This window comes from Tupaia chinensis, unplaced genomic scaffold (genome assembly GCF_000334495.1).
Source record: "Tupaia chinensis unplaced genomic scaffold, TupChi_1.0 Scaffold000423_1, whole genome shotgun sequence".
Taxonomy (NCBI): domain Eukaryota; kingdom Metazoa; phylum Chordata; class Mammalia; order Scandentia; family Tupaiidae; genus Tupaia; species Tupaia belangeri.
In genome coordinates, this window is record NW_006159928.1 from 7,260,345 (window position 1) to 7,283,379 (window position 23,035).

The 23,035-nt window shown below is 42.3% G+C and overlaps 1 protein-coding gene and 1 pseudogene across 4 annotated transcripts in view; one reads left to right on the forward strand and one right to left on the reverse strand.

Moving 5' to 3' along the window:
• The window catches only part of FGD6 (FYVE, RhoGEF and PH domain containing 6), a 139,041-nt gene that overhangs the window by 89,152 nt on the left and 26,854 nt on the right, over positions 1-23,035 (reverse strand). The gene's annotated exons all lie outside the window — the stretch shown is intronic.
• On the forward strand, positions 21,214-21,832 carry LOC102498371 (39S ribosomal protein L41, mitochondrial-like; annotated as a pseudogene).

Genomic DNA, 23,035 nt, shown 5'->3' on the forward strand with positions numbered 1-23,035 from the left:
CCCACAAATGTTACCATGGCAAAACTGGAAGAGTCTACAATGTTACCCAGCATGCTGTTGGCACTGTTGTGAACAAACAAGTTAAGGGCAAGATTCTTGCCAAGAGAATTAATGTGTGTACTGAGCATATTAAGCATTCTAAAAGCAGGGATAGCTCCTAAAACGTGTGAAGGAAAATGATCCAAAAAAAAAGGAAGCCAAAGAGAAAGGTACCTGGGTTCAACTGAACCACCAGCCTGCTCCCCCCAGATTCAAAAAAAAAAAAAAGGAATGCCCCACAAATGTTACCATGGCAAAACTGGAAGAGTCTACAATGTTACCCAGCATGCTGTTGGCACTGTTGTGAACAAACAAGTTAAGGGCAAGATTCTTGCCAAGAGAATTAATGTGTGTACTGAGCATATTAAGCATTCTAAAAGCAGGGATAGCTCCTAAAACGTGTGAAGGAAAATGATCCAAAAAAAAAGGAAGCCAAAGAGAAAGGTACCTGGGTTCAACTGAAACACCAGCCTGCTCCACCCAGAGAAGCACTCTTTGTGAGAACCAATCAAAGGAGCCTGAGCTTCTGGAACCTATTCCCTAGGAATTCATGGCATGATGGGTCTTAAAAATAAACTATCCATGGTCTATAAAAATGCTTTCCGTAATTGAGTAGAATTGTGTTCCCTTCCCAAAGCTAATTTTAATTGGACTCTAATTCATTTTGTGATGTCTTTATTCAAATTTCGTAAAATTTTTACCTGATAGATGTTAGGTGGTTTATTATGCAACAAATAAAACTAAGTTGGTTAAAAAAAAGAAAAAGAAACAGAAATAGAAAACCGGAGGCCCCACCAAGACTCACTAAACAAGAATCTGAGTTGTAACAAAGTGCTAGTATAAGCTCTATCTGAAAGGTTTTTGAATCAGTCCATCTATGTACCATTTAAAGAAATTATTTATTTAATTAAATTAATTAATTAATTTGTTATTTTGTGATTTTACCAGAGAGAGAGAGAAAGTGAGAAAGCAAGCCCCCATGTGGGAGTCCAGCACCTCAACCACCATGCCACCTCCCAGCCCCTGTGTACAATTTTTAACTTTACAGTATAAGAATTTTGGATAATGAAAAATAAGTCTGTGACAGCTGTGACGAAATTAGGTTTATTTTGTCTACAGAAAGAATTTTTAAAATTCTTTTAAAGGAATATAAAATTTCCATATTCCAAACAATATGGAAAGTTATTGTTAATAAAAGCATAACCAGTTATTGCCACATCCATTAAGGATAGAAAATGAATTAAAGTTCAAATATTAACCTTTTTTTTTTGGAGAGATTTTCACTGTAGGGCGCGTGCGCTCGCCAGACAGACAGAGACATAGAGACAGAAAGCGAGAAATCACCCCCCAGGGGGGGATGGTCACGCCGCAATCCCTTCTCCTGCATTCTCCTCTCCGGATCTTGGGCACGCACGCACACGTGCCCGGCGTGAGTTTTAAGCCACCGGGTCCGGGACACGAACCGCAGTCGACTACGTGGGAGTCCAGCGACATAGCCATTACGCTAACTGCTGGTTCCCAAATATTAACCTTTAAGAACAAGAAATAAAAGCTTAAAATATTAAAACTACATGAATCTTTATTTCCATAAATTGCTTCCCTACAGAAAATATTACCTGACTGTCTCTATCCCATATTAGTCTATTGGTATCTTCTGAATCTTTTTTTAATTATTTATTTTATTTATTCATTAATTTATTTTTAATCTGACCAGAGAGAGACACACAGAAAAAGAGAGAGAGGTGAGGGGGGAACGGAGAAAGAAAGCCACCAGGTCCAGGTCTCGAACCGTGGTCAGCTACATGGGAGTGTCCAGCACCTTGACTACCATGCCACCTGTTGGTCCCCTATCTTCTGAATCCTATGTTACCTGACTTGACTGCACTTGGTGGTATACTTGTTCCCCTCATTAAGATGTAAACTCCTAGACCAGATCCTGCATGGTAGTGAAGGGAGGTGGAACCCACATGGTCAGTTGCAAAGTTCGAGTCCTGGACTGGTGGCTTGAAAAAACATGCTGGGAGCATGTGCGTGTGTGCCCAAACTCCTCAAAAGAAGAGAAATGGAGACAGGACTGTGGAGTGACTAGCCCTCACAGGGCAGGATACTTCTCAATTTCTCTTTTTAGCTTTCTCTTTGTTTCTCTCCAGGGAGCACTTGCACCCTCTGGCAAAATAAAAAATAAAAGCAAAGATGTAAACTCCTAAGGACAAGGAAATAGTGTTTTTCAGCCATTCTCTAGTACAGCCTGATATGCGACAGGGCCTCATGAATTTTTACCAAACAAAGTGATGGAAGTAAGAGGGACAAAACCATCGGGCTTAGGGTGAAGGAGTGGGGAGAAGAAAGTTCATGGAAGACTTCAAGGTCACCAGCATTCTGCTTCTAGGTCACCAGCAGAACGAGTAATATTCAATAGCAAGAAATAGAAATGTTTAACAAGAGAACTGACTTTAAAGGAAAAATCATTGGTTTAACAGCAAAATCAGAAAAGATGCGCCCTTAAGATCCACATTTACATGTTCATGTCTAAAATGGTTCATAAAGGTATTTTCCCACACAATCATTAGCAGCTTTCAAATCTACCTAGATAATTCTATGTCTGATCATGAAACAGGGTGTCCTAACTGGTGGCAGCTGGATCGTTTGGAGTTCTCCCATTTTTTTAATTTCCTCCCTTGTCCGGAAAATAACATTCTAACGCTGTCTGCTCTGCAGGTAAAAGGAACAGGACGTCATGCTTCCTCCACATCTTCCTGCCTAGTTAAGTTCATAATTTGATAGTTGAAGTAAAAGAAAGCCAAACCGCAACATCGACCAGAACAGACGGGGCTCTACATCCCCAAGGCATTCCTTCTAAGTCAGATTTGCTTCTGGAAGGAGCCTGGTCTGGAAAACCCGTTTGTCTCCAGTACACTGGAATAAAGACAGGACAAGGAGGCAGCTGGTGGCACAGTGGTTCAGGTGCTGGATTCCCACTTGGCTAAACACGGTTTGAGTCCTGGACCCAGAGGCTTGAAATTCACTCCAGGTGCATGTTTGTGTGTAACCAAAACCCTGAGAGGAGAGTTAACAAGGGATCGGGGTGTGGCCATCCCCCGAGGGTCATTTATCACATTCTCTCTCTCTCTCCCATGAACACATACATCCTACAGCCAAGTATGGACAGAAACACATCACATTCCTACTGACAGGCAACTGTTCTGTGACTCCACCTACTAACACCTATACATCTAGAGAGAAGATCACAAATGCCATCACTTTTTTTTTAATTACTTATTTTTTTCTATATGCTGATTTTTATATATGGACAATACATCAAAGTCCTCTTGCAGGTAAGATGTCACATCAAGGTAGATTTCTCCTTGAGAATTTTTTTTTAAAGAATTGTTTTATTTAACTTTACTTGTTATTATCATCATTATTATTTTCCAATTTGATCAGAGAGAGAGAGACAGAGAGAGAGAGGAAGTGAGAAAGCAAGCCACCAGGTCCAAGACTTGAACCGTGGTTGGCCATGTGGGAGTCCGGCATCCTTAACTGCCATGCCACTTGCCGGCCCTCTCTCCTTGAGAAATTTTAGTAACTTATGGGAACCAGCAGTTAGCGTAATGGCTATGTTGCTGGACTCCCACGTAGTCGACAGCGGTTCGCGTTCCAGACCCGGTGGCTTAAAACTCATGCCGGGTACGTGTGCGTGCGTGCCCAAGATCCCAAGAAAATGGAGGAGAAGGGATTGCGGCGTGGCCATCCCCCCTGGGGGGTGATTTCTCGCTTTCTGTCTCTATGTCTCTCTCTGTCTGTCTGGCGAGCGCACGTGCCCTATAGCGAAAATCTCTCCAAAAAAATTTTTTTTTAGGAACTTACAACTTGCACGAGGAAGACCTAGGCCTCACAATTGCCAGGGTTCCCCACAAAGTCATCCTTATGGACTTTCACAAAAGTAAAATTACAGCAAAGGGAAGAGAGGACAATAATAATAGGGAGGGAGGACTAGCGGATGGCATAATGGTTATGTAGCTGGACTCCCACATAGCCAACCACGGTTCGAGTCCCAGAGCCGGTGGCTTCAAACGCACACCAGGAACACATGTGTGCATGCCCAAAATCCATAGAGGAGAATGGAAGAGAAGAAACTGTAGCATGGCCATCCCCCCTAGGGGGTGAATTCTCACTTTCTGTCTCTCCGGCAAGCACACACACCCTACAGCCAAAATCTCTCCTTTAAAAAAAAAAAAGATATAGATACAGATATAGATAACTATATAGCAGAGAGGGGAAGGAGAATAAGCGTTAAGTGAGAAACGCTTTCAAAGCACTGAGTCTCCTGTTGCTGACAAATCCAGTTATCATCTTCCTCACTTGCCCATGATCTCATTCTGAGCATCTGAATCAAAGAATGTTCCATGTCACTCCTCCCAACACCCTCACCTTCAGAAGTTTCTTTCTGATTTCCAAGTCACGACATGTAAGTCTGAACTTCCGTGATCTTTCTCTTCCTCTTCTCTCTACTCCCGGCATGAACTGAACAGAACGCAATCGTCCTCGGGATGTTGTTACAATTCTTCGAATGCTGTCTCACTATGACTTAGTGATTATGAGTTTCCCTTGGCTGGGTGCATATGTATCACAGAAGGAGCGGAAAAAACTATTAGAGACTCGTATGACAAAAATTAGCTAAAGTAAATTTAGGAGATGGTAGTTAATAATTACTTAGTTTAACGTGCTATCAAATCAGTGCACAAGTTTCACCAGAAAATGATTTCTATTTAGTTTCACCAGATAGCTTTTTATTGTCACTGTGCTTCCTTCCCTTACGAAACTGCAGATTCCAGTGTCACAGTGAAACCATGAATCAAAGCAACGAAAACCAGTGGGAAATGCTCCTTGTTCTCCTTTTCAGGCCCTCTTCTCAGTTACCCAAGCTTTCTGGAAGTTTCTCCATCCCCCACTCCTGATTTTTCTGGATAGAAATGAGTATGCTAAATGAGTATGCCATCCCTTCTATTCTTCTAGGAAGCATAATACAATTTGTGAACTTGGCATATGTGGTCGTGTTCATCCTCTAATAAAGCAAACATCACGTACTGATGTCATGTTTTTAGATTTTCCAAACATAGGATCTTACACAATTATTTTAAGTACGTGCAGAGCCAGGGTGACAGAATATAAAAGCCAGCAGATAACACAGAGTCAGAGGCAAATTTATTTGACCTGAACAAATACCAGGTTCATCAAGTGTGACCCGCTGTGAGCTGAGAAGTAACCCAGATCACCCACGTAGGTCTTCTCCAACACTAACTGCCTAGCTAAAAAGAAACAACAATCATTCAATAATATGGGAGGCTATGGACACTGATGTTCTTACAGTTTAAAAGCAGAAACTCATACTTTAATGATTTTATGAGCAGGAGAAAGGAAAAACAAAATTTCAACCCCTCCTACTATGTGCTCACCACATTGATCCTCTCTGTGATCCCAAAATGTGTGTGGGGGGCTGGTCCCGCAGTCTAGTGGATAAAGCAGCTGGATCCCACATGGCACACCACAGTTTGAATCCCAGTCCTAGTGGCTTAGAAAACATGCCAGGTTAGACCGGCAGGTGGCGTGATGGTTAAGATGCATGACCGACCATAGTTTGAATCCTAGACCTGGTGGCTTTCTTTCTTTCTCTCTCTCTCTCTGGTCAAATTAAAAAATAATAAAATTAAATAAACAATTCAAAAGATGAAACAAAACAAAACAAAACAAAGACACCCAGATGTGTGTGGCAACAAATAAATAAAGATGGGTCACTCTATATTTAAAGAAAAAAAATGTATGTGTGGATTTCTTCCCAACAGCAAGCAAGCCATGACTTTTGGAGCAAACACGAGCTGGGTGTTCTTCAATTCAGTTCAGTTCTGACATTATGCACCTGGAGAGAGCACCGGATCCCACAGGTGGTGGGCGTGGTACTCAAGATCACCCCTCTCCCATCCTCACTTAGGATGCCCATCATAAGCCCCAGGTTGTTTCACTTGTACTTCTGACTGACTCGCTGTAAGTGGGGTTCCTGGACACCTCCCTTCTTCGAGTCTAGTTAATTTGTTATTATAGAATGGCTCACAGAGAACAGCAGATGGCGCAATGGCTATGTCACTGGATTCCCATGTAGTTGACTGTGGTTCGAGTCCCAGACCTGGTGGCTTAAACTCACGCTGGGTGCATGTGCGTGCGTGCCCAAGATCCCGAGAGAAGAAGGGAGGAGAAGGGATTGCGGCATGGCCATCCCTCCTGGGGGGTGATTTCTCACTTTCTGTCTCTCTGTCTCTGTCTGTCTGTCTGGTGGGTACACATGCCCTATAGCAAAAACCTCTCCCCCCCCAAATAAAAAAGAATGGCTCATAGAGCTCAGGACACATTGTCTGCCAGTATAGCAGGCAGATGAAAAGACACACAGGGCAACACACTTGGAAAGGGTGGAGCTCCACGCCCTCTTTGGGTGTGAGCTGCTCCAGGAACCTCTAGGTGTTCGGCTACGGAAAATGCACCACCCATTGATCTTTGGCTTTTTATAAAGGCTTCCTTCCATAGGCAAGATTGATTAAATCATTGGCCCTTGGTGATGAATCTAATCTTCTCCCCCCTTCCATCCCCAGAGGTGGGGGATGAGGCTTAAATTCTAGTCTCCCTAATCCTGTCTGGATCTTTGCAGTGACCAGTCCCCATCCTGAAGCTACCAAGGACCTGCCATCCACCAGCTCATTACCAAAGTCACTTTGGAAAGTCCAAGCGTTTGAAGGGTGATGTGCCAGGAAAAGGAATGAAGACCAAATGTATCATTTATATCACACTTAATCACCTTGATCCCAGTAACACAAAAATCTGTAACGTGTTTGTTAGTGTATTCATTTTCTTGAGTTACACTTGCTGATTAAGCCTCACAGAATAAAAATACATAAAAATAATTATAATACTTAAAGGGACAGTACAAGGAGAGTTTGTAGAAAGAAAGCAAAGATTGACAGCACAAAATGTATACAAGTGGTGCTTTCATTTTTGGCTCATGAATTTTAGAGGTGTTAACAATCTACGGTTCTATGGCTTCATAAAAAGAAACCACACAAAAATACCCAGCGGCTCTGAAATATAGACCAGAGATTGTTTAAAACTGGCACTGGTGACCATTAGGAAGACAACTGGCTTCAATGATGGACTCTGGAAAACAGACTTGTTTCATTTTCCAAAGGCAACCTCCATCCTTATATGTACCATTACCAACCCCTTCCCTATCAATGCAACTGTTCTGCTAGAATTTTTAAAACAGTACCCTACTGATTAAAAACAAAATCAGGATCAGTACCTGGAAGCTACTGCTTAATATACAGTCTTCGCAGAACTCTGATATGATTTTAAAAGCAAATAGTATTGGGACCAGCAGTTAGCGTAATGGCTATGTCGCTGGACTCCCATGTAGCCGGCCGCAGTTCACATCCCAGACCCGGTGGCTTAAAACTCATGCCGGGCGCGTGCGCGTGCGTGCCCAAGATCCTGGGAGGAGAACGGAGGAGAAGGGATTGCGGTGTGGCCATCCCCCCTGGGGGGGTGTGATTTCTCGCTTTCTGTCTCTCTGTCTCTGTTTGTCTGGCAAGCGCACGTGCCCTATAGCAAAAACCTCTCCAAAAAAAAGCAAATAGTATTCAAAATTCCTTGAAGCAAGAGAGCCACCCAGGTGCCTATATTCCTTTTGTGTAAAGAATGTAATTAAAGGTTTAATTACAAAAGAGCAGCTCTGAAAAGCAGTTTCCATCAATGGCCATTAATGAAAACACCAGCTAGATAAACTGGGGTACATCCACACAATGAAATTACTAAACAGCTATTCTTAAAATGAAGCAGGGTGATGCATAACAGATGCAGCTATTTCCCCAGTAAATATCGCTAGATTTATTTTAAAAAAAAAGAAATTGGGCCAGCAGGTGGCATGGTGGTTAGGATGCTAAACATGGCTGAACGCGGTTGGAATCTTGGACCTGGCAGCTTTCTCTCTGTATCTCTGCTGAGCACATGTACCTGGTGAGCAAATTTAAAAATAATAATAATAAATGAAATTATTTTTTTACATCAAGGCACAGTATGCTCCTATTGTGTAGGAAAACACACACATAAAACACATGCATAAAACGTACATATGTCTACAAACATGTACAAATATGCTGTTGTATACGTGGGCTATTTGTGGGAAGATTCGTAACAAATAACAGAAGTGGGCCCTGGGACTAAAGTCCTGAGTGAGGGAGGACTTCATTATTTATCCTTCAGTGCATTTAAGAAAAAATTTTAGGCCAGCCTATGGCACGATGAAGGTTGTGGGATCTCACAAGACTGACCGTGTGGTTTGAGTCCAGGACCCAGTGGCTTGAGAGACATGGCGGGGGCATGTGTGTGCCCAAAATCCAGAAAGGAGGGCGAAATGGAGAAGGGACTGCAGCGTGAAGCACTCTCCATGGTGGGATGCTTTCTTGCTTTCTCACTTTCTCTCTTTCTTTCTGTCTCACTCTGGCTCAAGTGCAAGCACCCTCTGGCAAAAATTAAAACAAACGGGGCCAGCAGGTGGCATGCTGAACTCCCACATGGTCATCCATGGTTTGAGTCCTGGACCTGGCGGCATGCTTTTTCACTTTCCCTCTCGCTCTCTGGTGAATTAAAATCATAACAATAATAATAATAAAAGTAAATAATAATAATAAAAGTAAATTTAAAACTCTTTCAAAAATTAAAGCAAAAATTGTTACCATGTGTATTACTACTTCTTCAAAAACACTTTCACCTCCAACCCCAGTCTCTCAGTACTCACAAGGCACAGTTGGGCTTATGATTGGAGAGGGCTCATGCTAAGGGTGGATGGTTGAGGGTTTCTGTTTCTCTCTTTCTTTTTCTTTCTCTGTCTCTGTCTCCCTCTCAAAAAAATAAAGAAAGAAACTTTAAAATAAACTTAAAAAATAAATAAATAGAGAAGGTTTCTGGGCCAACAAGTAGCATGGAGGTTGAGGTACTGGATCCCACATGGTTGACTGCGTGGTTTGAGTCCTGGACTACACAATTTGAAAATCTGCAAATCACACTGGGCACACAGGTGTGTGCCCAAAATCCTGAGAGGGGAATGGAGGAGAAGGGACTATGGCATGGCCATCCCTCTAGGGAGTGATTTCTCACTTTCCTTCTCTGTCTCTGTCTCTCTCTGGCAAGTGCACATGCCCTGTATCTGGAGAGAGAGAGAAAAAAAAAAAAAAGCAAGAGAGAAAAAAAAAAAAAAAAAAAGCAAGTTTCCAATCCAATTGTGTCACTGTATAATGTATTTCTCTTTTTTTTTTTTTTGTATTTTGTATTTCTATGGAAAAATAAAAAGGCTTTAGACAAAAGTTAGGTGGACATCATTATTTTACCTTCTCATTATATGTACCTACTTAGTACCAGACCAAATAAAAGTCACTAGAATTAAATAATAAGGTTGGGATGGCTACTGTAAAAGCACTTCATGTTTACACACACACACACACACACACACACACACACACACACACAAAGGGTCCTGAAAAGTTCAAGGAAAATGCATATTTAAATATGTATGTGTGGATTTCAAATTCTGCGCCAAAATAAATTTGTTATTTTCACTCTGCTTTTCCATGAACTTTTTGAAGTCCCCCCTTGTACACACATTTTGTAATACTTAAAATATGTAAAACAGCCATGCCATTATTTCAATGAACATTTAATAAGGGCCTAGCATATATCATTTATTATTTTAGGGACTAGAAGATATAGTACAATTAATAACCACTAATGTTCAAATTGTGAATTCTCTATTTTCTTGCTAGATGAGACTTTCTTTTTCTTTCTTTCTTTCTTTTTTTTTTTTTTTTTGCCATAGGGCGCATGCACTCGCCAGAAAGACAGAGAGACAGAAATCACCCCCCAGGGGGGTGGCCACGCCGCAATCCCTTCTCCTCCATTCTCCTCTCGGATCTTGGGCACACACTCACATGTGCCTGGCATTAGTTTAGGCCACTGGGTCCGGGACTCGAACCACAGTCGACTACAAGGGAGTTCAGCGACATAGCCATTTACACTAACTGCTGGTCCCGGATGAGGCTTTCTTAAACAGACTGGTTGAAGGAACTGGGATCACCACAGCAATGAGGATAAAGACAGAGATGACTTTCTAAAAAGAGAGTAACTAAAAGTCAGTGCGTGCTCCATGGAAAGGCCATGCACAGACTAGGGCCCCAGAGCCAGAGAAAGGACTCCACGCAGGCTGGGCGGATTCCGGGTCTTGACCTCAGAGAGAAGAGACTCCTGCAAATGAAAGGAGGAACATAGGCAGCCTCGGTGGGAGAGGACCGCAGCGGAGATGGTGTAAAGAGAGGCTCGGCAGCTGGCAGTGTGATGTTAAGGTGGCCAGATCCCACACGGCCGGGGGCGCGGTTGAAGGCCCGGACTACCAGGTGTATGTGTGTACATGTGTGCTCAAGATCCCAAGAAGAGAAAGGACTGCAGTGTAGCCATCCTTATAGAGGAGATTTCTCTCTCTCCCTCTCTCTGCCAAATGCACGTACCCTACAACGAAATTTAAAAAAAAAAAAAAAAAAGCTCGGGTAAAAATAGAGGTGATTAACTGTTGATGTTGACCTGTACAATATTCTCAACTGGATTGGTCTAAGAAGTATTTCATGATGGGCAAAGTATTTTTACAAGCGAAATGAGAAATAGCTATTGACTGTTTTAAAAAAATAATTAGAATAATAATAATAATGATCGGGGAAAACAGAAAAGATATTGAATGTTGAAGCGGGGAGATTAATGTCTCTGTACTGACTGACATGCATGGCATTCCCTTTTGAAAAAACAATGTAATACACTGTAAAGTTATATGTAATCCAGTGTAATATAAAGAAGATTATGATGATAATAAAAAAAAAAATAGAGGTGATGTGGTGATCTGGGCAGCGGAGGGAGTCTCGGAAGGTGTGAGGACAGGCGTTTCCGAGTTATGAGAGGTTAGAGTCCACGTGATGGAGAGGGCTGCTACTGTGACCATGGCCAGCAGCCGCAGCGGAAGTGACAATCATCATCCATGGATGGATGGAAATTGGTGACCCACATCCATCGCCTCCCCTTGGCTTTGCCAGGGAGAACAGGGAAGCCAGGCCAGGGGATGAGATGGGTTGGTAAGTAAAGTAAAAAGCTCACCCTCTCGTTCCTTCTCTAGCCGGGTGACCACTTGCCCTTCTGTCAGCTGTACACGCCCCACTGCTTCCTCTAATGTCCTATCATAACCCTAACAGCCACTGAAAGGTGGTGAGACCTTTGGAACAGATCTTCACACCCTCTGCCCACGCTGTGCTGAGTATGAAACCACCGTGCTGTGGTCTAAGTTTGAAAACTGAAGTCTGACACCATGTTCTGCCTTGACATCTGGGGAAAGCCAGAGGGGCTTAAACGCCTTAACCACAAGTTGTCCTCCCTACTCTGATCCCTCGCAACAGTGCCCTAGCCAAATCACCCTGGTATCAAAGGAACAGTCCCGGCTTAGCCCTGAGAAGTGGGTTTCAGTTCCCTGCCAACCTGCAAAATTATCTGAACAAGCCAGTCTCTCCTCCTGTAGGAACCAGGGGGCACCCACCCTCTTGACACTATGAAGTTCACCTCCCCAAGCACCCAGTAGGTTATTCTGTTCCCAAGTACAATTTCCACATAGCATTGCATAACACGCAGTGTCCTCCTCCCCTAGGCTGTGACTACACAAACTACTGTTGCTGTCACCTGTCCAGTGTCAGGTGCTATGCATTCACCTCCATAACCCTAAGGCAGGAATCCCTCCCCCACAAGAGGGTAAAAAAGGTGATAAAAACACTCACAATGGGGACCAGCAGATGGCATAATGATTACATTGCTGGACTCCCATATGGTCAACCACAGCTTGAGTCCTGGACCTGGCGACTTCAAACTCACATACGGTGCGTGTGCGTGCATGCCTAAAGTCCTGAGAAAAGAACAGAGGAGAAGGGATTGCAGCATGACCATTCCCCCTGGGGGTGATTTCTCACTTTCTATGTCTGTGGTGAGTGCAAGTGCCCTGCAGCAAAAAAATCTCTCTAAAACAACAACAAAACACCATGGATGTGTCATTCTCTGAGGTCCTGAAGTTTTCTAAAGCAGATAAGACCGATGTTTTCTAACTGGATTATCCTCAGAAATCATATTAAAGGATGTATAGTTAGCTTTGTGTACAGATTCCCCGCCCCCCCCCTTTTTTTTCTTTTTGGAGAGGTTTTTGCTATAGGGTGCGTGCGCTCGCCAGACAGACAGAGAGAGACATAGAGACAGAAAGCAAGAAATCACCCCCCAGGGGGGATGGCCACGCCACAATCCCTTCTCCTCCATTCTTTTCTCGGGATCTTAGGCACGCACGCACACGCATCCGGTGTGAGTTTTAAGCCAGCAGGTCCAGGACTCGAACCATGGTCGACTACGTGGGAGTCCAGTGACATAGCCATTACGCTAACTGCTGGTCCCCAGATTCCCTTTTTATCCATGGGAGATACATCCCAAAATTGCCGATAGATGCCTGAAATCTATAGTATACTATAATCACAGTGTATATACTATGCTTCTTGATTTGGAAAGCTAGATGAGATTGGCCTGTGGGGTGAAGGTGGCTGGATCCCACATGGCCAAGTGCGTGGTTAAGTCCCAGACCCAAAAGATTGAGAAACATGCCAGCCACGTGTGCATGTGTGCCCAAAATCCTGATAGGAGAGAGAGATAGAGAAGGGATTGTGCTGCAACCATCACTCATGGGGACTGCTTTCTCATTTTCCTGTACTCTGTCTCTCTCTTCGTCTCTGTCTCTATTGAGCCTGTGCACATACTCTCTGGCAAAAGAATTTTAAAAAAGAAAACCAAGATGGCTATCAAGTAGCTGACAAGAGGAAGCGTAAACAGAGTGTACAAAGGGACAATTCCTGCCTGGGGTGGTGCAGAGCAGGCTGTCATGAAATTTCATCACACTGAATGCACTGCAATTTCTTTCTTTTTTTTTTTCATTTTTCAAGTGTATTTTTTTCTTCCATGAGACAGAAAGACAGAGACCAGTAACCCCGTGAACCCCAATCACACTATGATCCATATCCAGTTTCAGCTGACTCAGACCTCAGGCATGCATGCACACATGCAGTGTACTCAGGAAGGTTCCAGGACATGAATCCAAGACCTTTCCGATGTGACTCCAGTTGTGTTGTCATTGTGTTACCTCCTGGCCTCAGCACAACTGAAAACTTAAGCACTGTTTATTCCTGAAATTTGCCACATAATGTTTTTGGATCATGGTTGATCATGGTTGAAACTGCAGATGAACTACAGCGGACCTACTTATAAATTTGCACACATATCCAAACTCCGAGGTTATAAACTCAAGCAATTTTCAGGTTAAAGGCATTAGTGTTTTATGTTATAAAAATGTGATATATTCCATGTTAAAGAACATCACATGTTATATAAAAGAGCATCTGTTTATTACAGCATCCCAACACAATAAAATACTAGGCAATTACAAAGAAATTAGTAGTTACATCCAAAGGACATCTATTTTCAGTCCCAGATCTGATTTTATTCAAATCTACATAAGTACCTCATTTTCTAACCGGAACCACAACTAGAAGGAGATTTCCCACTGACATGAGGAAAAGGAGGGTAGCCAGAGAGGGGGAGGTCAACTTGTACCTCATGAATAAATCAGTTCACTTCCTTATTCCCTCTGCACACGAACAATTCTACCTACCACTTCCCTGCTTTAGGCACTCTCCACAAAAGATCTGTCTTGATCAGTGATGAATCGTCAATAACCCCAAAACTCAAATGGGACCTTCGTTTTTTTGAGGGCATCCTGGGGACACTGGTCCATTTTTCTTGAGACCAGGAGTCTGTAGAAGGCATCAGGGAAGGATTTCTTTCTCCACCCATAACCCCACACTTAGTGCATCCTTCAGCCATTGACGCTGCTGAGGAGCTGTGTTTATTTTTGGCTTCTTCGATTGGGAAAGGAAGAAAAATCCTACCATTTCTCTCAAACTTAAGATAACATCTTCGAAAGCTAAATGCAAACAAAACAGAAAGGAAGTGAAAATAAACATATAATCAAGAAGTGAGAAACAGACTCACTTTTCACAGAATCACAAATATTTCATTGCAGTTTTATTTATTTCGAGGAGCAAAGGAAGGACAGTACAGAAGGAAAAAACACTGACCTTAGCCTCAGACAGACCTGCAGTTGATCTGACTATGCATCACTGGCTACTTTAGGCTCTCAATTTTATACTTCCCTAAACTTGAGATAATTAAACCTGCTATGAAGATTAAATGAGTTCATGTGACTGACTGTGTCTGTACAGGCAATGAGCGAAAAACGAATTTAAAAAATCATTTTTTGTTTGCAATAGGGCATATGTGCTCGCTGGAAAGAGAGACAGAGAGAAAAAGGGAAAGTAAGAAATCATCCCTTAGGGGGGTGCTCACAATGGCTCCTCTTCCATTCTCCTCTCGGGACTCTAGGTAGGCACACACACGTGCCTGGCATGTTTTTCAAGCTGCTGGGTCTGGGACTCCAACCATGCAGTTGGCCATTTGGGATCTAGTTGCCCCACCCACCATACCACCTGGCTGGCCCGAATAGTTTTTTAAAAAGCAGGCAGGGGGAAAGGGAGATCGCCATGGCCCATTTGGTAAGCAGGATGGCAAGGGGAACTGAAAGCTTTTGTTGCTTACCGCTGGTCACCTTAGAACTTAAGAGGATACCCGAACTATTTTTTTGCATGAATGAATTACTAATGAACTTATTCTAATATCACACACACACATATGGTATGAAGGGAAATCTTCAAAAAGTTCATGGAATATGTGCATTCTAAAAAAATGTAGATTTTTAAAAAATGTTTGCAACAAAATAAATGCATACTTTTATCCCACTCTTTCACAAACTTTTGAAGTCTTCTTGTATAACATGGGTATGCAAATCCAGGCTGCTGTCTGCTTCTGTAACGCCTGCAAAGTAGCTATATAATTTTTTTTTTTTTTTTTTTGGGAGACTTTTGCTATAGAGTGTGTGCACTTGCCGGAGAGACAGAGAAAGGCAGAAAGCAAGAAATCACCCTCCAGGGGGAATGGCCAAGTTGTAATTTCTTCTCCTTTTGGGATCTTGGGCAGGCACGCACATGTGCCTGGTGTGAGTTTTAAGCTGCTGGGTCCAGGTTTGAACTGCAGTTGACTATTTAGGGATCCAGTGATATAACCATTATGCCATCTGCTGGCTCCTAGTTTTTGTTTTTAAATGTTAAAAACTAAAATAAAAAAGGCTACTTTGTGATATAAAAATGAGATACAAGTCAAAATTCGGTGTCCACTAAGTTTTATTGGAACATAGCCATGCTCATGCATTTTTCTCTCTCTCTGGCCACTTTCCCACTACAATGATAGAGTTGAACAGTTGCAACAGAGACCAAAGAGCTGCAAAGTCTAACTAAAATGTTTACCATCGGGCCCTTTATGGAAACAATTTGCTGACCTTTTGTCAAATAGATTACCCGCAAGAAATAGTCTATTTGCTTTGGAGTCAAACTGCCCAAATTTTAATATTAGCTCTGTTATTTTTTAGCTAAGGAAACTGAATGTTTTCAGTATCACTGTACCTCAGTTTTCTCATTCATAAAATGGGAATGACAGTGCCCGCATGATGGTGTTCTGTGAGGATGAAATGAATGAGTTCAAGTAATGTTGTAATAACGCCTAGTACAAAGAAAGCTTGCTCACTGACATACTCCTTCTCTTCCCCTATTAAAGGTTACTATAAGAAAAACTATTTCTGTACACATTTAAAAGTTTAGAACTGTATTTTAAAAATACTTCAGAGAGAAGCTTCTGCATATCAGTCATGTGAAACAGCTCATCACCAGCTCAAATTCTGAGTAAAGAACTCCTACGTGGAGGTCACATGAGCTCTGGTTTTATAGCAAGTCCCTCCTAGGGCTTTTTTTCTGTTTAATTTCACTGCTTCTCTTTAGTAAATTCCTACCTACAGTGTTAGTACCTCAAAACTCAGAGTATTGAGACCAGCAGTTAGCGTAATGGCTATGTCGCTGGACTCCCATGTAGTCGACCGCGGTTCGCGTCCCGGACCCAGTGGCTTAAAACTCACACCAGGCGCATGTGTGCCCAAGATCCCGAGAGGAGAATAGAGGAGAAGGGATTGTAGCGTGGCCATCCCCCCTGGGGGGTGATTTCTTGCTTTCTGTCTCTCTGTCTCTCTCTGTCTGGCGAGCACATGCGCCCTATATCAAAAACCTCTGAAAAAAAAAAAAAAAACTCAGAGTACTGATCATTATAGATAGACACATATCATAATACTGTCTCGGTTCTAAAAGAGCTTTACTACTAATTTAGAAATATACCAGTAGATGTAAAAAAATTGGGGGGAGAGAGCAGTAGGTGGTATGGTAGTGAAGGAGCTGGATTCCCATACGGCCAACCACACGGTTCGAGTCCTGGACCCCGTGGCTTGAAAATCATGCCAGGTACATGTGCATAGGTGCCCAAAAATCCCAAGAGGAGGATAAAGAAGAGATTGTGGTGTAGCCATCCTCCCCGAGGATGATTTCTCACTTTCCTTCTCTCTTTCTCTCTCTGGCAAGCACATGTGCCCTATAGCACGGTTAGCCAGTGGCATGTTCGTTAGGTGCTGGGTCCCCCAAATGGCTGACTGTACGGTTTGAGTCTTAGACCCAGTGGCTTGAAAAAATGTCTGGGCACTTGTGTATGCATGCCCAAAATCCGAAAAGGAGGGAAAGATGGAAGAGAAGAGATTGGTGTGGCAAACCCCCAAGGTAACTCCTTCTCCTCTATTGTCCTTCCTAGATTTGAAGCACTCATACATGTGTACCTCATGTGCTTTTCAAACCTGAGTCTGATATTGAAACTGCACAATCAGCCAGGTGGGATCCAGCCACTGTAACCATCATTCCACTGGCTGACCCAAATCTGTACTTCATATTCTTCATTAAAGTGTTAGTACTGGGGCCGGCAGGTGGCATGGTGGTTAAGGGCACTGGACTCCTACATGGCTGACTGCAGTTTGAGTCCCAGACCTGGTGGTTGCTTTCTTACTTTCTCTCTCTCTCTGTCCCTCTCTGGTCAAATTAAAATAAATAAATAAATTTAAATAAAATAATTCTTTTAAAAAAAAAAACATGTTAGTACCATTTTCATTTCACAAATTTCTTTATATTTCCCCAAATATGATAGTCTATACACATGAAATATGTAACAAGGACCAGCACTTAATAAATTAAAAGAAAAGATGTAATTGGGGTCAGTAGGTGGCATGGTGCCTAAGGCACTGGACTCCCAGGTGGTCGACCGCAGTTTGAGTCCTGGGTCCAGCGGCTTGAGACTCATGCCAGGCACATGTGTGTGCATACCCAAAATCTCAAGAGGAGAATGGACTGCAGTGTGGCTATTCCCCCATGGGGGTTTTCTCCTCTTCTGTCTCTGCCTCTCTCTGTCTCTCCAGCAAACATAAACACCATAAAGCCCTACAGCAAAAATCTCTCAAGAAAAGAAAAGATGTAATCTATCACATAGCTTTTACAGGTTATCTTTGCAAATCCACAAGCACATTTTATCTGGCTTCTTAACAGCTAAGACATGGAATTTTATCTACTGTACACTGAAAAATGAAAAGTTATGTTTTCCTTTTCTTTTTTTTTTTTTTGGAGAGGTTTTTGCTATAGGGCGTGTGCACTCTCCAGACAGAGAGAGACAGAAAGAAAGTGAGAAATCACCCCCCAGGGGGGTATGGCCACGGCACAACCCCTTCTCCTCCATTCTCCTCTTGGGATCTTGGGACTCACGCACACGCGCCTGGCATGAGTTTAAGCCACCAGGTCCGGGATTCAGACCGTGGTCAGCTACATGGGAGTTCAGCGACATAGCCATTACACTAACTGCTGGTTTCCAAAAGTTAAGTTTTCTTGAGTTAACATTTTTCTAAAAGATTTCATAGCTCTCTTTGGTAATACTCTTACATATTTTCCACCTGAAACTCAATTAGTTCACACTAGACCTTACAAAACACTTTAAGACATATCTTATGTTTTATAGAGACAATAGATCAAAAAGCATAAAACAACATATTTGGCAGACAAATAACTGTCAAGTTCTGAAATAATTATATGGACAATTCACCCTGTAAGAGAAAATATGTTTTCTACAGCCCAGTCATTCTGTTATTATATATAAAAATTCACATTTAGTAAATTTTCACTAACTCCTAAGCTATCCATAGATTTCCCAGAATTTTTTCACCTTCAGTTTTATAATATGTAAGACAAGTGAATAGTTCTTTTATTTTAAAATGAAAAGGATTTTTCTTTTCTTTTTTTTTAGTAATACAATTGGCTTTATATTTTCTGACTATCACGCAAAGACATTTTAAGATGTGTAATACTTATGAAACTTAAAGACTGCTTTCTGGGGGTCAGATGGGAGCATAGGCAGTTAAGGTGGCTGGATCTCTCATGGCCACTTTGCGGTTGAAGTCCTGGTCCCAACACTTGAGAAACAAATCACAGAGCAGAACAAAAGAGAAGGGACTGTGGCAATGGACATCCCCTCTGGGGGTGACTCTCCCTTTCCCTCTGTCTTCTGACTTTCCGTGGTGAGTGCACGTGCCCTTAGAGCAAAACTAAAAAAATAATAATAGGGAACCAACAGTTAGCGTAATGGCTATGTCGCTGGACTCCCATGTAGTTGACCGGGTTCGCATCCCGGACTGGGTGGCTTAAAACTCACACCGGGTGCGTGTGCGCGCGTGCCCAAGATCCCGAGAGGAGAATAATAAAAAAAAATTTAAAAATCAAAAAATCAAAATAAAACCCTGTTTTTGTTTGGCATGGGAATACAGATGCCAAGTCTTCCTTCTGTAGGTCTGGTTAGAGGGCTGGTTAGAGAAATGGAATGTTTCTTGCTTAAGAAAGGGTGCTCACTCGGTACCTAATGGAGACAATGTTTGTGAGGTCTTGTAACTCAGCTTCTCTTCTCCAAAATAATTCTTAAAGCTTTCGTTTAGCAGTAATTCTCCAAATCAGTATAATTGCTTTCCAAAATTAACAGATGTTTCCTGTGCGTTCTGGAAGTCTGGTCAGTGGGACACTGGTTTATTCAAAATGCAGCTGGATTCTGACCTCACACAAGTAAAAGCAATATTTAACCTGAACACTGTTTGCTCAGATGTGACCACCTAATTTGTGCCAGGTATCTGCTGAGGCCAAAGATATAGAGGTGCTTTAAATCTCTCACACTATTTATTCTTACACACATTTTTCTTTGCAGGGAAGAGGGGCAGGGGTAAGGGGAGGGTAACAAAGTACTGGGTAGTTGGAAGAGTCATGACGCATTTTTGCATAGAAAAAACACATCATGGAAAAAAGAAAAAAATACATCATGACTTTTCAGACAACCCAATTTTTTTTTGCCTCATGCATTAAATACATTAATTTTAATTCTTAATTTTACTTTAAAAAGATTATTGTGATATAATCTATATACAATAAACTGAACATATTTGAAGTGTGCAATTTGACAAGCTTTGACATATGTATAGATCTCTGAAACTATTACCATAATCAAGATAATGACTACATTTTTTTTCTAGTTTCATATACATATATGTGTGTATATATATATATTTACCCCTATTTCTGACCTCTGCCCTTTCCCACCCTCTTCTCACACTATCTCTGGTATTCCATTCCTTTTCCCCTCACATTTTATTGATCACACAATTTCTTAAATAATCTAAGTACTTTCAATTGCAAGTTCAGCTGGTAATTTCAAGAAAAGCAGTTTTGAATTGGTAAGGAAATTTGCTTACAACTTAAAACCTGGAAACAGGTTAGTATCCTGTTCAAACAGTAGTAGGTACATGAACCTATTGACAGCTCAAGACAGGACAAAAACTCTTAAAACCGAACAACAAAGCCTAGAAGAAAAGCAGCAATATTTTAGTCAAGAGTCACAGAATGCTATTTCGCCAGTTCAGTTTCATGTACTTTATCTTCTGTTGTGGTTCGATCTTCCCGATTGAATTCTGGGATATAATATTCAACTCCAGACTTGTCCCTACGATTAATTATGACAGCATTGTGAGTTGGTACTGTGTGATAGTATAAACCAGAAAAAGATACTTTGCAAAGCCAGGTATATAGTAAAATCAATAGAGTAAATACTAGGTATTACCTTTTTTTTTTTTCTTTAAAGTTTTGCTATAGGCCATGTGTGATTGGCAGGGAGAGAGATAACCAGAGAAAGGGAAAGTGAGAAATCACCCCCTGGGGGGATGGCCACACTGCAATCCCTTCTCATTATTCTCTTCCCAGGATTTTGGGCAGGCATAGACACGCATCTGGTATGATTTGAAGCCACCAGGTCCAAGACTAGAACTGTTCAACAGGCCACATCGTATTCAGCACCTTACCCTCCACACCATCTGCTGGCCCAGTATTCCTTTTACTATACTATAAATAAAATGGCCAGGCAATATTCTATGGAAGGAAGTGGGGGCATGGATGTATACAAATTCACTTCCTCATTCATTCTTTCAATAACTATTTACAAAGCACCCGCATTGTGTCCAGCACTGGTCTAGGCCCTGAGAATAAAACAGTGTAACAAAATGAAGTACCTCCCACTCACATAGGCTAAATTCTATGAAGTGAGACAAGGGATCAAATAAACAGACAATATCCTGACAAAAACACAAGTGTTAAAAAGAAAACAGAACTAGACCGAGGGGATAGAGAACCAGAGGTAGATGCAGGAGGTACTTTGCTACTTTTTACACTAAAATGGAAGATTTCCACAAAAGGTAACATTCCCATTAAGTCCAAAAAGATGAGAAATAAACTGGAGGAAAGGGTTGTTTCAGACAGCAGAACAAAGCTAAGAAACGGAATGAGGTGTTTGGGAATGTGGCTGGGTTTGCATAGGTGGGTAAGAAGACTGAGATTGGAAAGGCAGACTGGGGCCACACCACAGAAGGTCTTATATAATAAATTATGGAGTCAGACTTTTATTCTCTAGGGGATGGGGCACCAACTGACGAACTACAAAAGAATTCTTAAAGGAACAGATTTCACCAAAGAAGATGTACAGGTGGCAAACAGGTAGTCAAAACAGTCACGATGTATTGTTACCTTTAGCCATCAAGGAAGTACAAATTAAAACCACAATGGAGAGAGTGCTGTCAGCCTCGCGGCCTGCTGGAATCCGAGCGAGGTGGTGACTGGAGCCAGGTGCAGCGTGGGCTTCCTGACCACAGCGACTCGAGTCCTGGTCCGGGGAGCAGACCGGATGAGCAAGTGGACGAACAAGCGAGGACTGCACACCTTTTCCAAGGGCCGCGGTGCCAAGGGCTCCGGGGTGCGGGCCTCAGGTTGGAAGTTTGTACAGATAAAGGAAATGGTCCCAGAGTTTGTCGTCCCCGACCTGACAGGCTTTAAACTCAAGTCCTAGGTAAACTACCGTACTCCTGCGGGCGCCGAGACACCCCTGACTGCCAAAGAGCTCTTTCTGAAACCGGTCGCACCTGCTATTGAAAAGGACTTCAGAGAAATTTCAACCCTAACAACCTAGAAAAGTACGGCTTTGAGACCACTCAGGAGCGCAGGCTCTCCAGCTGTACCCCAAGAACTTCCCTCCCTAGGAGGCAGAGCAGCGAGCCGGAGCATCCGGACTGGGAAGTGCAGCTTCCTATTAAAGGCCTGTCTTCTGTGTCAGGTGTCACAGGTGATGTGACAATGTGAAAAACAAACAAAAAAAAACCACAATGGACTATCACTACACACCTATTGGAATGGCTGAAATGACCTGTGACATACGCCAACTGCTGGCAAGGGCATGGAGACACTAGATGACTCCTGCATTGCGGGTGGGAGATTAAAATTGAAAACAGTTTGGCAGCTTCTCATAAAGCTAAACATGCAATTATCACATACAACTGACAACTGTACTTCTGGGTATTTATTCCAGAGAAATGTAAACATGTGTTCACACAAAAGCCTGAACATGAATCCCATAACAGTTTTACTTTTTGTTTTGTTTTCAGATTTTTTTCCATAAGGTGCATGTAACTCGCTTCGCTGGGATGCGGGACAGAGAGACAAGAGAAAGAGAGAAACTGAGAAATCACTCCCCACAGGGGGTGGCCATACCGCAATCCCTTCTACATTTCTCCTTTGTGGGATTTTGGGAAGACACACATATATACCTCTGCGATTTTCAAGCCAGAGGGTCCAGGACTTGAACCTAGTTGGCCATGTGTGAATCCAGTGCCTTCATAGTTTTACTTTTAAAAACCAAACAGTGAAAACAGCCCAGCTGCCCCGTAAATGGTATATTACTACTCAGCAAAAAAAAAGGAAAGAACCATTAGGTTCAATATACACAAATTCACTTCTTCACTCTTTCAATAACTATTTACAAAGCACCTGCATTGTGTCAAGCACTGTTCTAGGCCCTGAGAATAAATGATCAAATAAATAAATAGATATTATCCTAACAATGAAAAGTCATGACTTTTCTGACAACCTAATATTAGTATTCACATTGCTAGGATGAATCTACAGGAAATTATGCCAAATGCAAGAAGCCATCTTAAAAGCTAATATCCTGCCTAATTCCATAGGAAATAACATTTTTTAATTGACCAAAAGATTCGGAATACATAAGTAATTATGTATGTCAGGAACGGGGGAATGAGATGGGAGGGAGGTGGGTGTACTATTAAAAAGGCAAGAAGAGGTGGGTCAGCCTGTCGTGTGGAGGTTAAGGCACCCAGATCCCATATGGCCAACTACACGGTTTCAGGGGTCAGGTGTCAGATCAGGTGGCACGAAAAACATGCTAG